Here is a 19,336-nt window from a genome sequence, read left to right on the forward strand (position 1 = left end):
CTAACTTAGGCATCGGAGTGTCTTTGCAGGTACCACCCCCCTCTCCTCACGCAAACAAGTCGGACGGAGTCTCCCGAGTTGCAGATCCATCCGGAGCCCTCCTCCTTCATACATTTGGACCACCCAACGCCATCCATCCTGTTTATCTCCTGTTACCACCGTAACATTGGCGCCGTTGCCGGGGACCCGAGAGATCATTCACCGATGGCGGACAGATCCCACGAAGAAGGCCCTGTGGAGACAGACTCTGAGCAAGAGAATCTGGACACAGGCAATAACGATGCGGACCTCACCCTCCAGAGAAGGCACCTCCGGAGTAAAAAACCCGAAGGTAAACTCCTCAGACGGGCGCGAGTCAGAAAAAGAAGGACCATCCCATGTAAGTGAACTCATGGGATTAGTCCACAGCCGCCTGGAACAGTTAGAACAGGAGCGAGAGCGGCAAAAGGAAACTGAAAAGAACCTAAAAGAGGAGATGGAACGACGAAAAGAGTTAGAAAGAAAACTCTTAAAGTTGGAATCCTCCCTCAAAAGTCGCAACTCCCGTGACGAACAAGAAGAGCCGCCCTTGGGTGAAGAGGATCCTTTCAGCGAGGACATAATGAGGGCAGAAGTTCCGAGGAACTTTAAAAGCCCTGATATGGACCTCTACGATGGAACCACGGATCCAAAGCATCATCTGAGCAACTTCAAAAGTCGGATGTACCTAGCTGATGCTTCCGACGCTATGCGATGTAAAGCCTTCCCGACCACTCTATCGAAAGCAGCGATGAAGTGGTTCGATAGCCTCCCCCCGAGGTCGGTTACTAGTTTTGAAGACCTCTCAAGGAAGTTTTTGATGAGGTTCTCAATCCAGAAAGACAAAGTGAAACATGCACCGAGCCTCTTGGGAATAAAACAGGAGGTCGGAGAATCTTTATGAGCCTATATGAAAAGGTTCAACAAAGCATGTTTGGAGATTCAAGACCTGCCCACAGAGGCAGTCATAATGGGATTAGTCAATGGACTCAGAGAAGGTCCCTTCTCGCAGTCTATATCTAAAAGACATCCCGTTTCTCTAAGTGATGTACAGGAAAGAGCTGAAAAGTACATCAATATGGAGGAAAATGCCAAATTAAGAGACCTGAGTTGGCGACCTGGGCTCCCTCCCTCAACAAAAGAGAGAGAAAGGGAAACCAAGAAAAAGGAAGAACTCGGTCTCGAAAGGCCAAGAAAATATCACTCTTATACTCCTCTGAAAGTTTCTATAGTGGACGTATACAGAGAGATTTGTAACACCGAGAGATTGCCACCCCCTAGACCCATTAAAAATAAAAAAGGGGGGAGCCGCAGCGATTACTGCGAGTACCATAAAATATATGGTCACTCCACAAACGACTATTACGACCTTAAAAATGTGATAGAAAAGCTGGCCAGAGAAGGCCGGCTTGATAGATATCTCATAGAAAGGTCGGACGGTCATGGAAAAAGAAAACGAGACGACATGGATAGAAGAGATCCACCACCGCAAACACCAGAGAGACATATCCATATGATCTCAAGAGGGTTCGCGGGAGGAGGACTTACCAAATCCTCTCGCAAAAGACATCTCAAAAGAGTCTACCAGGTCGGGGAAGAATCACCCGACCTCCCTACCATTTTATTCACAAAAGAAGATGGGCAAGGAATAATCCCTGGACACGACGATCCAGTAGTAATAACTATGATCCTAGCAAATGCCCATCTCCACAGAACCCTAGTAGACCAAGGAAGCTCGGCGGACATCCTTTTTAAGCCCGCTTTCGACAAGCTAGGGTTAGATGAGAAAGAATTAAGAGCCTACCCCGACACCCTATATGGATTAGGGGACACGCCAATAAAACCACTAGGATTTTTGCCCCTTCACACCACTTTTGGAAAAGGGGAAAAATCAAAGACTCTGAGTATAGACTTCATAGTCATTGATGTGGGGTCAGCATATAATGCTTTAATCGGCAAAAAAAATACTCATATAGGAGCTAACCTAGGGGAAACCCTAAAACAAGAATTGACCAAGCTCCTAAGAGATAATTCCGACTTCTTCGCCTGGAAGGCCTCTGACATGCCTGGGATAGACCCGGAGCTCATGTCCCACAAGCTCTTGGTTTATCCAGGATCCCGTCCTATACAACAAAGAAGACGCAAGCTCGGCCCAGAACGAGCCCTAATAGTAGAAGAGCAAGTACAGGCGCTCCTGGAAACCGGCTTTATCAGAGAAGTCAAGTACCCAAAATGGCTAGCCAATGTAGTGCTAGTCAAAGAACAGAATGGCAAATGGAGAATGTGTGTCGACTATACCGACTTAAATAAGGCATGTCCCAAGGACCCTTATCCCCTACCAAGTATTGATACCCTAATGGATTCCAGCTCGGGGTACCAATACTTATCGTTCATGGACGCCTACTCGGGATATAATCAAATCCCGATGTATGAGCCAGACCAGGAGAAAACATCATTCATCACACCCAGAGCTAATTTCTGCTACGTGGTCATGCCATTCGGATTGAAGAATGCAGGAGCCACATATCAAAGGTTGATGAATAAAGTGTTTTCCCCTCACTTAGGGACCCTAATGGAAGTATACGTCGACGACATGCTGGTAAAAATCAAGAAGGAAGTCGACCTCCTGTCAGACCTCTCGCAAGTCTTTGATACCATAAGGCTGCACGGGATGAGATTAAATCCCGCAAAGTGTGCCTTCGCGGTAGATGCATGGAAATTTCTAGGGTTTATGCTAACACAAAGAGGGATTGAAGCCAATCCCGATAAGTGTAGAGCCATCCTAGAAATGAAAAGTCCGACTTGATTAAGAGAGGTCCAGCAGTTGAATGGCCAACTTGCAGCCCTCTCCAGGTTTTTGGCTGGATCAGCATTAAGATCCCTACCTCTCTTCTTCCTACTAAGAAAAGGATGCCAGTTCAAATGGACTCCTGAGTGCGAAGAAGTATTCTAGGAATTCAAAAGGTTTTTAAACCAACCTCCCGTTCTGACCCGACCTAAAGTTGGAGAGAGAAGACCTCGACCAGTATCTGGAAAAGACCTCGTCCTGTACTTATCCGTAGCAGACAAAGCTGTTTCATCAGCCCTAATCAAAGAAGACGAGGTCGGGCAACATCCAGTATACTTCATCAGTAAAGTCCTACAGGGCCCTGAGTTAAGGTACCACAAACTAGAGAAGTTTGCATACTCTTTAGTAATAGCCTCACGAAGGCTATGACCTTACTTTCAGGCTCACACAATAAGAGTCCGTACGAACCAACCCATGAAGCAAATCCTCCAAAAAACGGATGTTGCAGGGAGAATGGTTCAATGGGCAATAGAGCTCTCCGAGTTTGACTTAAGATATGAAACTCGGACAGCAATCAAAGCCCAGTGCCTCGCCGACTTCGTTGCAGAATACGCAGGGGATCAGGAGGAAAAACCGACTACATGGGAACTCTATGTAGACGGATCCTCCAATAAAATAGGAAGCGGCGCAGGCATAATATTGGTAGATGAAAGAGGAACCCAGATAGAGGTTTCCCTAAAATTTGAATTCCCAGCTTCAAATAATCAGGCAGAATATGAAGCCTTAATTGCCGGATTGAAATTGGCAGAAGAAGTCGGTGCTACAAAGGTGATGATATACAGCGACTCACAGGTGGTGACCTCCCAGATAAGCGGAGAGTACCAGGCAAAAGACCCAAACATGAAGTAATACTTGGATAAAACTCTGGAGCACCTTGGGCACTTTGCAGAAACCGAGGTTAAACACATAGCTCGGGATTTAAACAGCAGAGCAGACGCCCTGTCCAAGTTAGCAAGTACCAAACCGGGAGGGAACAACAGAAGCCTGATTCAAGAGACCCTCCAGGAACCCTCAGTAGCAAAAATAGAAGACAAACAAGAAGTACTTGAGGTAACCGGTCTAAACCTCGGATGGATGAATCCCCTAGTCGAATACATGAAATTCGACATCCTCCCTAAGGAGGAGAAAGAAGCTAAAAAGATCCGAAGGGAAGCACAACATTATAGCAAAATGGGGAATGGATTTGTTAGGTCCTTTTCCCCAAGTGCCAGGACAAGTCAAATACCTGATCGTGGGAATAGATTACTTCATAAAGTGGATAGAAGCAGAACCATTGGCCACCATCACTGCTCAAAGAAGTCGCAGGTTCCTCTACAAGAATATCATCACAAGATATGGGATACCTTACTCCATTACTACAGATAATGGAACCTAATTCACCGACGCTACTTTCAGAAGCTTAGTAGCCAGTATGAAAATCAAACATCAGTTCACCTCGGTGGAGCACCCACAAGCCAATGGGCAAGCCGAGGCAGCCAACAAAGTCATACTGGCAGGGTTAAAGAAGAGATTGCAGGAAGCAAAAGGAGCTTGGGCTGAAGAGCTCCCTCAGGTGCTATGGGCTTATAGGACAACCCCCCAATCCGCCATGGGAGAAACACCTTTCCGACTAGTCTATGGCGTAGAAGCCATGATACCAATAGAAATCAATGAGCAAAGCCCAAGGGTAATGGAACGATATAGGAGTCAACAAGTCTGGGGAAGGAAAGCTTGTTGCTAATTGGAAAGCACCATACAAAATTAGTGAGGTCCTAGGAAAAGGCTACTACAAGGTGACCGACTTGAACGACACCGAGTTACTTAGGTCGTGGCATGCTTGTAATATGAAAAGGTACTACAGTTAAAAGCGAACTCTACTCTCTGATGTACTCTTTTCCCAACTTCATGATTTTTTCCCAAAAATTAAAGGGTTTTTTCTGGAGAAGGGTTTTTAACGAGGCATCATAGTAGAGGCTAAGGGAAATAGACTGTTAAAACCCTTAGTAGCAAGAAGGTACCTCCCCAATTAATAAAGATATTTTTTTCATCTATAACATCTCTTATAAACTCCTTTTTATTTTTCTAAGTCTTTCTACGAAACGCGCCGACTTAAGCTCGACAAAACGTGAAAATCCCATGAACCGACCTAGATGGTCGTCAGGATAAAACGACGAGGTACAAGTCGGCGTAAAGAGGTTATATAAGCCGATCGTAAACAACTCGGAAACAACTCAACTCGTAAAGTCGAAACAACTCAACTCGTAAAGTCGAAACATGACTCCGAGTAGAAAAGCTTGAAAACACTTCGACTCAGAAGTCGGAGTGAAAAACCGAGCAGAATAAAAACGCATCGCAAAAATAACCTAAGTCATGAGAACCCAATAAAACGTGGTTGGGCGTAAGGAATAACAAAAAAGAGAGATTGAAAAACCTAGGAAAAAGTTTAAAGGCTCCCTAAAAGTCCCTAAACAAAAAGGCTCGGAAAAGCAGACGAGCCAATGGGAAAGGTTTTCGAAAAAGATCAAGGGGACTTTGAAAAATCAAAAAAGCATACACATAAGGTAACTTAAACCCTTATCCAAAAAAAGGGTATTTATTATGTTAATTTAAAAACCCTTATTCAAAATAGGGCACTTGCTAAAATATTTTGTTTACGGCCTTAAAAGGCCGAAAGAAATTGTTCAAACGTCACCAAACAGCATATAAAGAGTTTAAAAAAGGGGGGACTCACAGGCCGAGCCCCCATATAGCCATAAAAAATCATTTCTGCGGAAGAGTAGACGGATCACCACTACCAGAATCAGGAGGAGCGCCACCAGGACAGGGAAGAGAAGCACCCATAGGAGATGAAGAGGAAGTCGGAGGAATAACTGAAGAACTCGGAGCGTCTTTAGAACGAGGAGGGGACTCAATGATCCTCTGCCCCCGAGTCTTCAATTCTGACTCGGAAACAATCACGGGGACAGGAGGATCCACGATAGCACCATCAATGACAACTTTATCAGGATGTAAAGGAGAAAGATCCAAGTCGGGAGCGATAACTCTGACTTGCTCCAGGAAAATCCTCCAAGACTCCTCGGCACCATCAGCAATAGAGTCCTCCAACTTGGCGTACGCATTCCGAGAATTCAGCAAATCCTTCTTCACAGACACAAGATCTTGAAATAAACTCTGATAACTCTCCTGTGCTGTCTTCCTCAAACTCGCCTCCATATTGCATTGGGCCCGCAGCTTGCTCTCCTTCTCCCGAAGGCTATCTCTCTCCGCCCTCAGTTTAGCTACCTCCTCCTTCAACTCCCTCTCATGATCCTGGTAAGCAAGAAGCCTCCCCTCCAACTCCTCAACCTTCGAGGTTACCCCCAAAGAGCTGAGGGGAGTCTTCTCAAAGATATCCAAAAGCTTGCCGCAAACACCCGCCGCCCTAAAACTCTCCTCAGCCAGAATGGTGAGGTGGTTTCGAACAGAAACATCATCCATACTTATATGAGGATAGATGTTCTTTCGGACAAATGCAAGAGCATCCGCCTTAACCCCACCATCAAAAGAAGAGCCAGACTCTAAAGTCTTGCGCTTCTTCTTCTCTGGCTCAGGAAGAAGTCGGGCGGAAGGGAATGGCCGAGACAAGGTTGAAGAAGAAATCACAATGGGCTGAGAGGGAGTCCCCACGTTCTGAGGAGGAGGAGGAGGAGGAGGAGGAGAGATGATCGCCCTAGCACCGCCAGCCCTGGCCCGGGATTTTTCCTGAACTCTCTGGTAAGATTCCTGAGCATTCTTCCTTGCCATGTCTGCAAAAGAAACAAATAGAAAAAATTATAAGTCGGCAAACCTTAAAGTCGGCAAATGCAAGTCGGAAATAAGAAATTCATATACTACCTAGTTGCGACTGAACAAAGGTCGGCGATCCCTGGAGGAATTTCCTAGTGTCCAAGTATGGGGCCCTCCCCTACACTTCTCGGAAAAACCCCACAATGGCCGCCTCCACCTCGTCCAGGTCGTCTAGACGGTACTTTTCACAAGGGGAGGCCTCCAACCAATAAAGGGGAAAGCGAGGGGAAGAATTCTCATCCAGGAAAAAGGGGTGGTGACCCTCTACGACTTGCACTTTGAAAAAATAATTTTTGAAGTCATGGAAGGATTCGTCAAAAAGGGTGAAAATTCTCCGACCTTGTATGGCTCGGAAAGACACCCATTGCTGCTTATTATTTAGCCCACTAAAGGGCTTAGTCATGTGAAAAAGAAAGAAGAAAATCCTCAAAGAGGTCGGAAAGTCCAAAGCGTGACTAATAAATTGATAAATTTTCAGAAAACCCCAAGAATTGGGGTGAAGTTGGGTAGGGGCAACTCGACAGTGGTGCAAAACAGATATTTCAAAATCCGAAAAAAGAAGAAAAACACCCAGACGGGTGATCATACATTCATACATAAAGAAAAAATGGGGGGCCGCCTCATTGGCCCTCCCAAAACAAACCCGGTCTTCCGGACCCGGGATTACCAACTCATATTTTGGCTCGTCCTCCTCCGAAGTACAAATCCTGTGGTGAGTACGAAGATGAGTAATAAACTCAGCGTCGACCAAGGGTTCCTCCCCTAGGACCGTGACATCAACCCACTGAGAAAGAACATCTACGGAAGCCATTTTCTTTTTTCTTATGAAAGGTGACAGAAACCTACAAAAAGAAAAAAGAAAAGAAAAATCAAAAAACACGGTCTCTAAAGGGAGGAGATACGAAGCCAAAATCTACAGACCAACCTATCTACCCACAAAACAAAAGCATGCAAACACAAGGCATGTCGTGAAAGAAGAAAAGCTAACCTTTATCCGAAAGTGAAGGTTGGAAGAAGCAGAAGTCTCCAAACGCAAGAATGCAGCACGAACAAAGAAAGAAGAAATTTGAAAGATTGCAGAAACGGAAAAATGAAACTTAGTCCAGAGGATTGAGCCTTACTACGCACCGACCTGGTGTCAAGAAGTCGGTGTTGACTACGATTTGTCTTAAAGAAGTCGGGCACGAGATTAGCTGGCAGATAAACACTCATTCAAATGAGTAACCGCCCCTAAAATCTCTCTAACCGCTTCATCAAGCCATATCTTAACATCCCTAAGATAATGGGACGGTTAACACCCTAAAGATATGGCACTACTCCAACGGTGGTTATTGGCTCACCACTATAAATACACTGACACCCCTCAGGTATCTCTAAGTCCAATACTCTCTAAACCTGCTCACACTCTCGCTAACTTAGGCATCGGAGTGTCTTTGCAGATACCACCCCCCTCTCCTCACGCAAACAAGTCGGACGGAGTCTCCCGAATTGCAGATCCATCTGGAGCCCTCCTCCTTCATACATTTAGACCACCCAACACCATCCATCCTGTTTATCTCCTGTTACCACCGTAACATTGGCGCCGTTGCCGGGGACCCAAGAGATCATCCATCGATGGCGGACAGATCCCACGAAGAAGGCCATGTGGAGACAGATTCGGAACAAGAGAATCTGGACACAGGCAATAACGATGCGGACCTCACCCTCCACCAGGAAATTAACAATCAGCACAGAGAAGGCACCTCCGGAGTAAAAAACCTGAAGGTAAACTCCTCAGAAGGGCGCGAGTCAGAAAAAGAAGGACCATCCCATGTAAGTGTCTATATCTATATTTATATAATCTTTTAAGAAAATGTTAGGCGTAACATTGCTTTCATCCCTCAAAATTTTTTTTTTCTAAAGTTAATAATAAAATTCGGCAAAGTTAGTGTACTCTAGATAAAATAGAGAGTGTAGTACTCTTTAAAAGTTAACATATTATTAAAAGTTATCAGATAAATTAAATTTATTTATTATTGTTATTATTATTTTTTTTGTCATGAGCTGAGTAAACAAATTGACACTAACAACAAAAACTAATTTGACGATGACAACAAAGTACTCAAAAAAACTTAATCGAATTCTTTTATTATTTTGTTATTGTTGATGTGATGTCTTCAAACATCTTCGCTGATTTGTTTATTGGGCGGTGCTTCCACTCTCGTTCTCCACAGATTTTGACGCTCTTGAACCCACTCTCTTCCACCTCTGCCATGAATGACCTTCAAAGCCCAACAAATGTTGCCATAGAAGAGGAAGAAGCGTGTCTGTCGTCTCTGGTTGGCTAACTCCAAACACAAAATCGATTCTGTAGAATAACCCCGGTCTTCATGAAGGTGCCATAATTCTCAAATGACGACGTTGTCAAAGGACAAAATACATGGCAGTTACAACAAGTTCGTTATCTTTTATTTCAAATTATCCTGTACGTAATAGAATGAAAAATTAAAATACAATTATATTTAAACAATTATTTGCATTACTTTTTTATTAATTTATTCAAAAAATAATTAAACTTTAGTGCTAATTGGTATAAAATATTATACTAAGAGTATTTTGTTTTTGCCAACGAGTTTAAATGGCATAATCTTTTCATATTCATCTAAAAATTTTTTGTCATATTATTTGAACCAGAAAAAAGAAAATGTTATTTGAAGAAAAACTATTAATATATTTTTAATACAAAATAATAAATTTTAAATATTCTTTTAAATAATATAATTATTTCAAATAATATATTTTAAATATAGTAAAGTAACATATTCCAATAAAAAAATTGTTAATAAAAAAATTATATAAATATTTTTTATATAAATTTTTGTTTCGCACAAAATAAAATTATTATAACTATAATTTGTTTCATACAAAATAAAATTATATATATGTATTAGTTAAATTTATATAACACAATTTTTTATTATTATATTTATATTTAGGTAAATTCTACTATATCCTTTCTATAATAATATATATATTATCTTCTATCACATGTCATCTTTTAATTAATTGCTATATTAACTATGATTAAACTATTGATAATTAAATTATAGCCCAAAATAAATAATTATATAATTTATTAAAAATTTAATCTTTAATTCTTCCCCAAATCAAGCTCCCACACAATGAACCCTAATCCTCTCTATCTCCTTCCCCCATCTCCGTTTGTCCTTCTGTCTCCTCTCTCCGCTGCCATGGATCCCTACTTTCATCACTACCGTCGCCCAAATACGTATATTCCTCTTCCTCCGACGTATAACGACCACTATCTCCGCCAGGTTCCCAACCACGTTCTTGTGAACCCTACCGCATTCAATTTCAACCCTCCCGTTTTTTTACCCGCCAATCCACTCTTTGTTCCTCTGGTTCCTGTTCTTTTCGAACATGATTCGCGTCACCGTAGTCAATGCTATCGCAGTCTCCTTCAAATTCTAACCCTAGCCGCAGTGCTTCCAGGTTCAGGAAGGAGTGCTTTGGCGGAGCAAACCGCCGTTGCCATGTGCTTGTTCCTCCGAATTCCGGTATCAAATCGAAACTTTGCTCGGAAGAGGTGCGAGACTCTTCTCTCGAGACAACGGCTTTGGAACTGGATAGGTATGATTACGATAGAGCAGATAGGGTTCATGAATATAATGGCATTCCAAAAAAATAGGTTAAGAGTAAGAGTGCTTTTCTTAGAATCCAGGCGCCAAAACCGAGCAATGGTAAGAATGAGGATGATGAACAATTACATTGTGATGATTGTGCTGCTGTTGACTCATTGGTTATTTTAACACTAAAAAAATTATTTGGATAAGTTTTGCAAAGGAACACATCTAGATGCTCAGACCCAGTAAGATTGTGTTTGATACACTGGCTTGATGGTAATAGTTTCTTGTGATTTGGAATTTTGTTTCCCCCTAAAGAATGTAGTGCTACATGATCTGGATTCTGCCAATGCACAACCTCAAGGTGGGCAAGAATCGATTGATGAGTGCAAATAGTGGATATGGTGGCTTAGGAGTACAGGAACAGAATCGATTGATGAGTGTTGTGCTTCCACAAGGTACGTATTTTTATGGATGTCCATTATAATGGTGTTGAACAATACTTATCCACAAAGATGTTCTCATGCAATGACCCCTAATTGCATTTGCTTTGTGCAAGTGCAGCCATAGAGAAGATGACTTTATTTTCTATTTGCATTAGTTCAACTTGTCCAACTAGTTGGCCTTCTTCTATGCAACCACATTGTTCGCTTCCACATGTTGAAAACTGTTAAAGAACTGATGGTTGTTTTAGATTTGTATGTAATATGCTTGATGAAATCATTTATATTTGTTTTCATGCATGTTGAATGCATAAATATTTTTCTTACGATTGATACTCATTTGAGCTTATGATAGGTATTGAAGTACTTTGTGGTGACAAGAGCTTCTTGATTCAGGATCTCCGTAGGTGATTTCAATGCTAGGGAACTCTTATCCCAATGCTGGTGGTCCACTTTCACAAAGCCATGTTATGGATATGTTGAATGATGTAAACTCGAGTGATAATTCTCGTTTTGACATGAATGACTTCCCTCAACTGACTAGTCGACCTAGTTCTGCTGGAGGGCCTCAAGCACAATTGGGTGCAAACGAAGATTTCCAGCTTTGCCAGGATTCAAAGGTGTAGTTACTGGAGAAGATATGTGACCTGATTGGCTGTTATGCATTTCTTTCTAGCAATTTTGGCTGTTTTATGTTATCAAATAGTTTTTTTGTATAGTTGCCTTATGATTTGTTGTTTAAAGTGTCTCTTCTTACAGAGTTGAGTTGTAGACTGAATTATGCACTTTCTCTTATGGAAAGTTTTATGGATTTATGTGCATATCTACCTTAGTTCCTTTGGTGCTTGGTTTTATTGCTTTGTTTATTATATTCTGAAATTGTAAGTCATGTAAGGTGTTAAATAAGCATATGGTTTCCTGGTTTGTATCTCATCAAGTGTTTGTAGGTTGGAACTACTGAATGATTTGTCTTTTTATCACAAAATGTAGAATCACCATTAATAGATTGTTCCAACTCTTACTTCCTTGTGCAATTTGATTTTAACATGCGGATTTTTTATGTTGTAAGATATGATTCTGATTGGACTGAAAAAAATATTTTTTGCAAATCCTTGTTTGGACACAGAACAGCATAGTGAGTTCAAATTCATAATGATTAATGAGATCTGATAAATAAATGTCCTACTCCCTCCGCAAGTGAATTATGGTTAATATTAATAAACATGGCATAAAGAGTTCAGAATAATTAAAGAAAGGGAACCGAGGAATTTTCACGGTTCTTCCGGATTTTAAGAATTTGTTTAAAGATAGGTTTGGAGAAATGATTGAGTTGTCTTTGTGTGTATAAAAGTAATTAGCTTATACATTTTCCTTTAATGTTGAGTGTTTCTTGTTTTAGAGGATCTTGGTTGCCTGAAACTTGAATTTAAGTAAACGGTGGAAATGTGTAAAGTAAAGTGGATTTTTTTTTCTTCTTTTCATTCTATTCCTCTAATACTTGAAATCTTAGTTCATAATCATTACCAAGTTCATATAATAAGATTGCACAAGATTTATATACAAACTATCCCTCAAAATAATTATAATTCTGCTCAGAATTGGAATTCCGTGTGTTTTTAGGTGAATTCTATGCCAAAAAATCAAAATAATACAAACAGTGACCCTAGGCATATCTGACTGTGTTTCATACTTTAGTCTGTCCCATAAAGTTATAATGGAAAGACGAAGGAAAGTTAATGTATATTGAGAAACAAGTAATACAAACCTTGTACTCCAGAGAATCCAGAATGGGTAGTAAATGAGGCGCAATAAGACCCAAGATAAAATAAATAGAATAAATGCAATGCTCGCAATTGTTTCAGCACCACTGTATTTGGACATTTTCCCTATCTCCAGAAACACATCACTAGCATCATGAAGAGCTAAAACAACAGATCCAACACGAGCAAACCTGAAGGTGTTAACATAGAAGAGAAAATTGATACCGTTGTATAAAAATATCAAAGTGAAGTGTATTTATATCAATTAGCATTAGAACTAGCATGTGCAATAGGACCACAATCTCTCTTGTTTTAATATGAACCTATGGTTAATATGGTGTCTATGATTGTATTTACCACTGATGCTTAAGATTTTAATACAGTAATTATCCTTTAGATTTCTCTTAGTAAGTTAAAATTCACCATATAACTCAACTCATTATGAGCAAGGTCATTGTGAAAAGAGGACATTATTTTAAAATGAAAGTAATTAGCATGATTTAATCAAGAATCCTCACAGATATAACCCTTTCAGTTTGAAGTTTGCGAAATATAAATGAACACAAACAAATTAAGAAAATTATAGATTTGTATCTCCAAAGAAATTACAATTAAAAAAAATTTTGCATGACAAGACAATAAGAAATTAACACACCTAAAAATATAAGACAGCACAATGAGAATGAAAGTAGCCACATGGTGACCCATGGACACCCCAAAGTCGGAGCGCCGTGTTTCCCAAAATATTAAAGCAAAGATGGAGTAAGAATATAATCCAGTAGCATGCATGTAGAGTGCCTTCAGTTTCAACCTGAAATGTTTAGAGCTTACAACTCTATCACCACTTAATTTGAACACAATTTATAGCAAGGGAAAATGATTGCAGAAAGATATTAAACATTGCAACTGGATAACTATAATAACTGGGCTTATAAGCAAATAATCTTACTTAATCTTTTGATCTGGCCAGACCTGGCTCCCTGGCCCCACCCAAAAATTTCTTGTATTAGTAAACCAAGGTTCATCATAAGTTACGGACAGAGCAAGTACTTCTGCTGACAGAAAATAAACACATTTCCAGGCTGATTCCTTGAACTTCCTAATCTTTTTCTTCTCTCATCATTTTGGAAATCCAGCTGCTTATGCCCCTTTCCAAATATCAACAGTCTACCCAATTTCTGTAAATGTTGTTTACTTTAGTTTATATGAACAAACTAGAACCAAAAATAGAAAATTCTAAAAGTATAGAACGACCACAGTGCAAGGCCACCAAATGATGACTCCTAGCATCATCACAGTTTGATAGATAAAACAAGTGATAAAAAACATAAGGAAAAATAACATGAAAAAATAAGACGAGAAAAGAAGCTTATATGTTACCAAGATTATATAAAGTAAGAATGTAATCACCTAAAACAACATAAATATTTAAAATCAGTTTTACCATCTATCATGAACGAGGGAGGGGGGATGAAGCATGCAGATATTCATTGTCTTTGGAATTTCCAATCATGAAGGGTCAGCATTTTCACTCTTTTAACAAAAAAGTATGTTAACATTATAAATTTAATTAGCTTGTGAAGAAAGCTAACCAAACCCTCACTGATGAACACACTAATCCAATAACGGAAAGCAAAAAAAGGATCAAAATGTTGATGCTGAAGCCCTCAGTAGAAATAAAGAAGATATCATAAAATATCAAGGCATATCTGTGAAGATAGCATAGAATCAATTTTGTTATTTACTGTATATATGATCAAATCACATCAGTGTTATTTTAAGCAAAATTATACCATTAATTTGCACTGAATTTTGTGAAAATTGAACATCAATAAGACTGACAACTCATATTCATGCATATTTGAAACTCTTATATATTACCATCAATTTTGATCTATAAAAGAGTATGTCTAATGATTTTAGATTGATATGAAATTTTATAGATTTGATCTACAATGCACAAACTTCTAATCCAACATATTCAACATAATAATTTTGATATAATTCTAGTTTCTATCTCTTCCTCTCCTACCTAAAACCCTCAATCTCAACAGAGCTCCAGATAACAGAATTGGATTGAATTTAGGGATTCAAAAACACATTGAAGATACTGTAATCACCCCCAAGCTAAACAGTGTAGGAACCATCTCACACCTCTGAAACTATAATAACAATAACGCCGCACAGAACAACACTCCTTAAACTGATACAACAACTCACACATATTATATTCAAAAACTCCGTTCCTCAAAAAATTCTCATGAAAACTCAGTAACAAGTAGCAAACGTAAACAACAATACATTCAAGTCAACGCCACCATGAAAACACTATTGAAAAAAAAATTACGAACTTAAGGTAGAAGCCCTTACAATCGCAATTGTACTTTCCTCAATATTAAAGGCATTAATATTAAAAAAAAGGAACACAAGCTAATAAAAAAAGTAAAAAAAAAAAAAACCAATATGAGTAACTAAGAGAGAATTAGGGAATATTCAAATAAAGTTTGCCCAAGTTAATTCTTTGGTTGACATGTATGCTAAATGTGATTCGGGGAAGCAAATAGGATTTTTGCAAATTGGGCTCTTCAAAGTTCAGTTACTTGGACAGCCCTGATCTCGAGTAATGTTCAGAAGGGACACCCTGAAGAAGGTATAAAGCTATTAATTGATATGCAAAGAGCTCAAAAGACTGCAGATGCAGCTACCTATGCTAGCATCCTAAAAGCCTGTGCAAATTTAGCCTCTTAGGCTCTGGGAAAGCAGTTACACTCGCAAATTAATATTTTGGATAATTTTCAGTTGGTCTACCAATCTGATATTTAATACATTACCAGTGTTATTGACAAGTATATTTGTGAATCTAGTAGCTTCAAACAAATTCTGATAAAGCTTTATGCGGGTGAAAGCATAAATACCTTACGATATGAATGTAAAAGTGTTCTTTCGAGTTTCTTGTCGAGTCTTTTCAAAGGCTATGCACTGAGGGAAAAAAAGAATATTCAACATCAAAACACATTGCAAGGCTTGAATTACTACAGAAGCACTGGAGGTCAAATCATTCCTGAAGCTCAACAAAATAATAGACACATTACCTCTCTTCAGTTACTGCTCTAAATGCGTCCATGAATACTTCAACATTATGGTTTGAACATTCAAATTCAACTTCTAATTATACTGTTCACAAATCAGAGAGGAGAATAGTTCTGATGCTTAAGAAAAACGATATTTTCACCCAACTAGTTGCAACTGTAAATTGAAAAATGGTTGGCAATGAATTACATAAACCTTAACAACAAGATTTGTTGCAAAATTAGAAATGCCAACCTTTCCCTCCAATGCTTCTACAACAGCAAGAGCCTTATCTGCAAGAGGTCTAGGAAAACTCTTGGACTACAAAAGGAAGTAATAAACAAGATGTAAGTACTCATTCTATGGCTCCTACTAATGCTCAGCAGCAAACACAATACCAATACAGACGTTGATGCAAATAACATCTTATTCTTACAATTGCAACTCTGTCTCCAGGACTAACTGAAATAGATTCAGAACTTGGAGCCTCCTGAAGCTCAACACCATTCTTCAATTTGTTCTGTTCATTCTGCAGATGATGAATCTATTGTGTTAGACCATATTAAACCCTCAAGATATATATCACGTTTATAGAAAGTTCATTGTATAGAATTACCAGATCATGAAAAAGCATATCCACCATAGGAGCTGCTACTGTTCCTAGTAAATGCCTATGTAAAACAACCTGCCATCATTTACATGTCAATTTGCACATTTCAACAATGAAAATAGAAAAATTAAACTTCTAAAAAACATAACAGAACTTACATAAGTTTATTGATCATCTTCAATCAATTCCAAGGCTTTTTCATAGAGGTGCATGTTTAAGAAAGACTGCCACCAGGGAAACACGGAAAAAACAATTAAGATAGTAAACTGTATGTATAAAAGACCACAAAAGTTGTGTTTGTGCCACTTTAGCAAACCTCATCAAGTTTCTTCTGCAAATTATCAAGCAATCGTTTCATTCTGTCTGCATTTTCTGTTAGTAATGCCTTCCTTTTCTCCATCCAAGAACTGATTTTTGTAGGCCTTAATTTGTTAGCCGAAGGCTCAAGAATTGTTTCAGGATCATCTAGACCTATTAAATTTATAGCACTGCATTTGAGAATACAGAATAACTTGTATAGGAAGAAAGGAAAGATCTAAAGTCAGAATCAACAGACCTTGTTCTTCAAACTCGGGAAACAGGGTAGTAATTTTCTGCACGATCCATTCTTCTGAGGGACTACTAAGATTGTCGTCCTTCATTTTAACTAATTCTTTCCTTGAACCTGACTTTGAATCTGATGTTTCTGACGACGTATCCTTGCTCTTTCTCTGGGTTTTCTTAGATTTTGTGGATGCCTGTTCCTGGTTATCTGGATCACTTTCAGATAGATTTGCCGCTGCATTTCCAGTGGCTTTCCCCTTTTTTTTTCTTGGACCCTTTATCAAAATGCTTGTTGGCCCCAGCATCACTTGCCATTTCATTGGACTCATTCAACCTTCCTGAATCGTATCCTTTTGCTTCATTGGCAAACGCCTGTGATGCGATGTAAGAAGTGAAAACCATAATAAATTCCCTTAATGTTTGAAAGAGGAACTAAATTATTAGCACCAACGTAGATAGCAGAGCACTTTAATACTACCACCTTGGACACTATCAATCAGAGGATTAAGAGTAAAAACTGGAAATGCAATACATCAAAAGTATTTAAAATTGCTTCCAATTGTTGCCAACCAAACACTGAGAGAAGGATCATCAAGGGTTCAACCAAAACAAAGGCCCAAGAAAGAAACCATAAAACCTTAATCTGGACATCACTTTGACAATGCATAATCGATCGCAAACATGTCACTTACAGCTGGTGTCCAATGGACTCCTGCACGAACTGATCCTTGAATCTCGCCTTCTTTAACAAGTCCATTAAACAAAGATTGGAAGAAAGATCCATCAACCGCCACACCACCGGTTCTGCCCATTTCCTGCAGTAACTGCTGCAATGAGCTCCACAACATCGTCAAATTTGTTGGCACTGTGATGCCCCTTGCTGCCCCCCCGAACCATTGCATTCATGCGGGCCACATAGGCAGCAGTATACAATTGCCCTCCCTCAAGCCTTCCTTTCACATGTCCCAAAGATCAACAACACGTAAAATATAACTCCGATGTCATTCCAAATCTTACATAACACATGAGAAACACTATTGTGGTGGGTCGTGGCTTAGTGGTCAAGGATAAATAAAGACATAGGAAGAAGGAAGGAAGTGTGGCAACAGGCGAACAGCAAGCAAGAGCATCGGCAAGGCAACCATTAGCAGCAGCAGCCAAGGAACAGAGTTTCTGACGAGAAGATGGGTTTAGAGAAGGATAGACGATGGGTTTAGGGAACAAAAGCTCAGCAAAACAGAGATTCTGGTGAGAAGCATTGACGAAGGAGTTAAAGAAGGATGGAGAAGAATGATTTGGTTTAGGCGGGTTTAGGTTTTCCTTTTGCGCCAAATTTTGGAAAAAATTGAAAGAGGCGGTTATTTATCCAAGATTAAAAATCTTTTAAAGGGGTTTATAAAATCATGTAAATAGAATTTCGAGAAAAAGAAAAGGAAAAAAGGACTTCTCCTATCAATATTGCAGGAATTTATAAACAGTCATAGTAAATAATATCAGTAAAATAAAACATTTTTTGTAATGCACAATGATTTTAAATTGGATGAAATACTATTCAAGTTTAGTATATTGACCTGTTTAAATATTATATTAGCAGTTTAATATATTCAGTAGCTTTTTAAAAGATTAATTTTTCTAATTTTAATTTTAATCTTATTAATTTGAAATAATAATTTAAACATTAAAAATAAAAATGTTATTAACTTTACTTATTTATTTTTAATAGTATCTAATTTGAAGTAGAGATAAAAATCCATATTTAAAATACTCTTTATATTCATACATAATATCAATTGATGAAAAATATTTTTTAAATTTTATATTTAACTTTTTAAATTATCTTTATTTTTATTATTTTTTTAAAACATTAATGTACATTTTTGTAATACCCCTTAACTATATTAAACAATATTTTTTTTCTTACTATATACTAATATCTGTACACATATGTAATATTAACTATTAAATTACATTGGCCTTTCTTCTTATTTTTTTTCTTCTTCTGTTACCTTCTCTTCACCCGATCGTTATGAATTATCACCACGTATTATCATCGCAACTTTTACCCTTGTCTGTCACCATAATCTACAACCATCTATGCTGTTAACTTTTATGAGTTGTTGAAGATTTGCTGAAAAAATTAAAACACAAAGCATTTATAATTTTTGGCCAAATTATCAAGATTTGAAGTTAGTAATCCTATAAAACAATATCAAAATTTATTATTTCGATCTAAGTTAATAAAAAACAGCTCATAAAAGTTATAAATTTGGATTTATCTTGAAAGCTAAAAATTAAAGTTAAATCATATTAGCTCTTTTATTAAGCACAGAAATAAACATCAAAATGACTCAACAATAGGTTCGATTAGAGAACAAAATATCCTATAATAAAAGAATCACTTAAGCTAAAACGTGCATAACAAAATATGACGTGCATCGGCAAATATAAAATGCAACGAAAAAAATAAACTATATATCATTTTGCAGTCGTGACTATTTTTGTAGTATATCTTTCATATATGTATGTGCCTTATTCATAACTTCTGACTTCTTCAAATTGAATTCCTTGCTAACCAAGTAGAAAGATTTGTGTTCTAACATTCGTTCGATGAATATAGC

General features: G+C 38.5%; 1 long non-coding RNA gene and 1 pseudogene across 1 annotated transcript; one reads left to right on the forward strand and one right to left on the reverse strand.

The window, feature by feature from the left end:
* Positions 1-9,019: 9,019 nt before the first annotated feature.
* LOC107493811 (E3 UFM1-protein ligase 1 homolog) lies at positions 9,020-17,986 on the reverse strand (annotated as a pseudogene).
* Positions 9,816-11,557, forward strand: LOC107493815 (uncharacterized). The gene is made up of 2 exons (XR_002363841.2): positions 9,816-10,751; positions 11,092-11,557. It is a non-coding gene; the product is annotated as an uncharacterized LOC107493815 (long non-coding RNA).
* Positions 17,987-19,336: the final 1,350 nt, after the last annotated feature.

This window comes from Arachis duranensis, chromosome 6, assembly GCF_000817695.3.
Source record: "Arachis duranensis cultivar V14167 chromosome 6, aradu.V14167.gnm2.J7QH, whole genome shotgun sequence".
Classification (NCBI taxonomy): Eukaryota; Viridiplantae; Streptophyta; class Magnoliopsida; order Fabales; family Fabaceae; genus Arachis; species Arachis duranensis.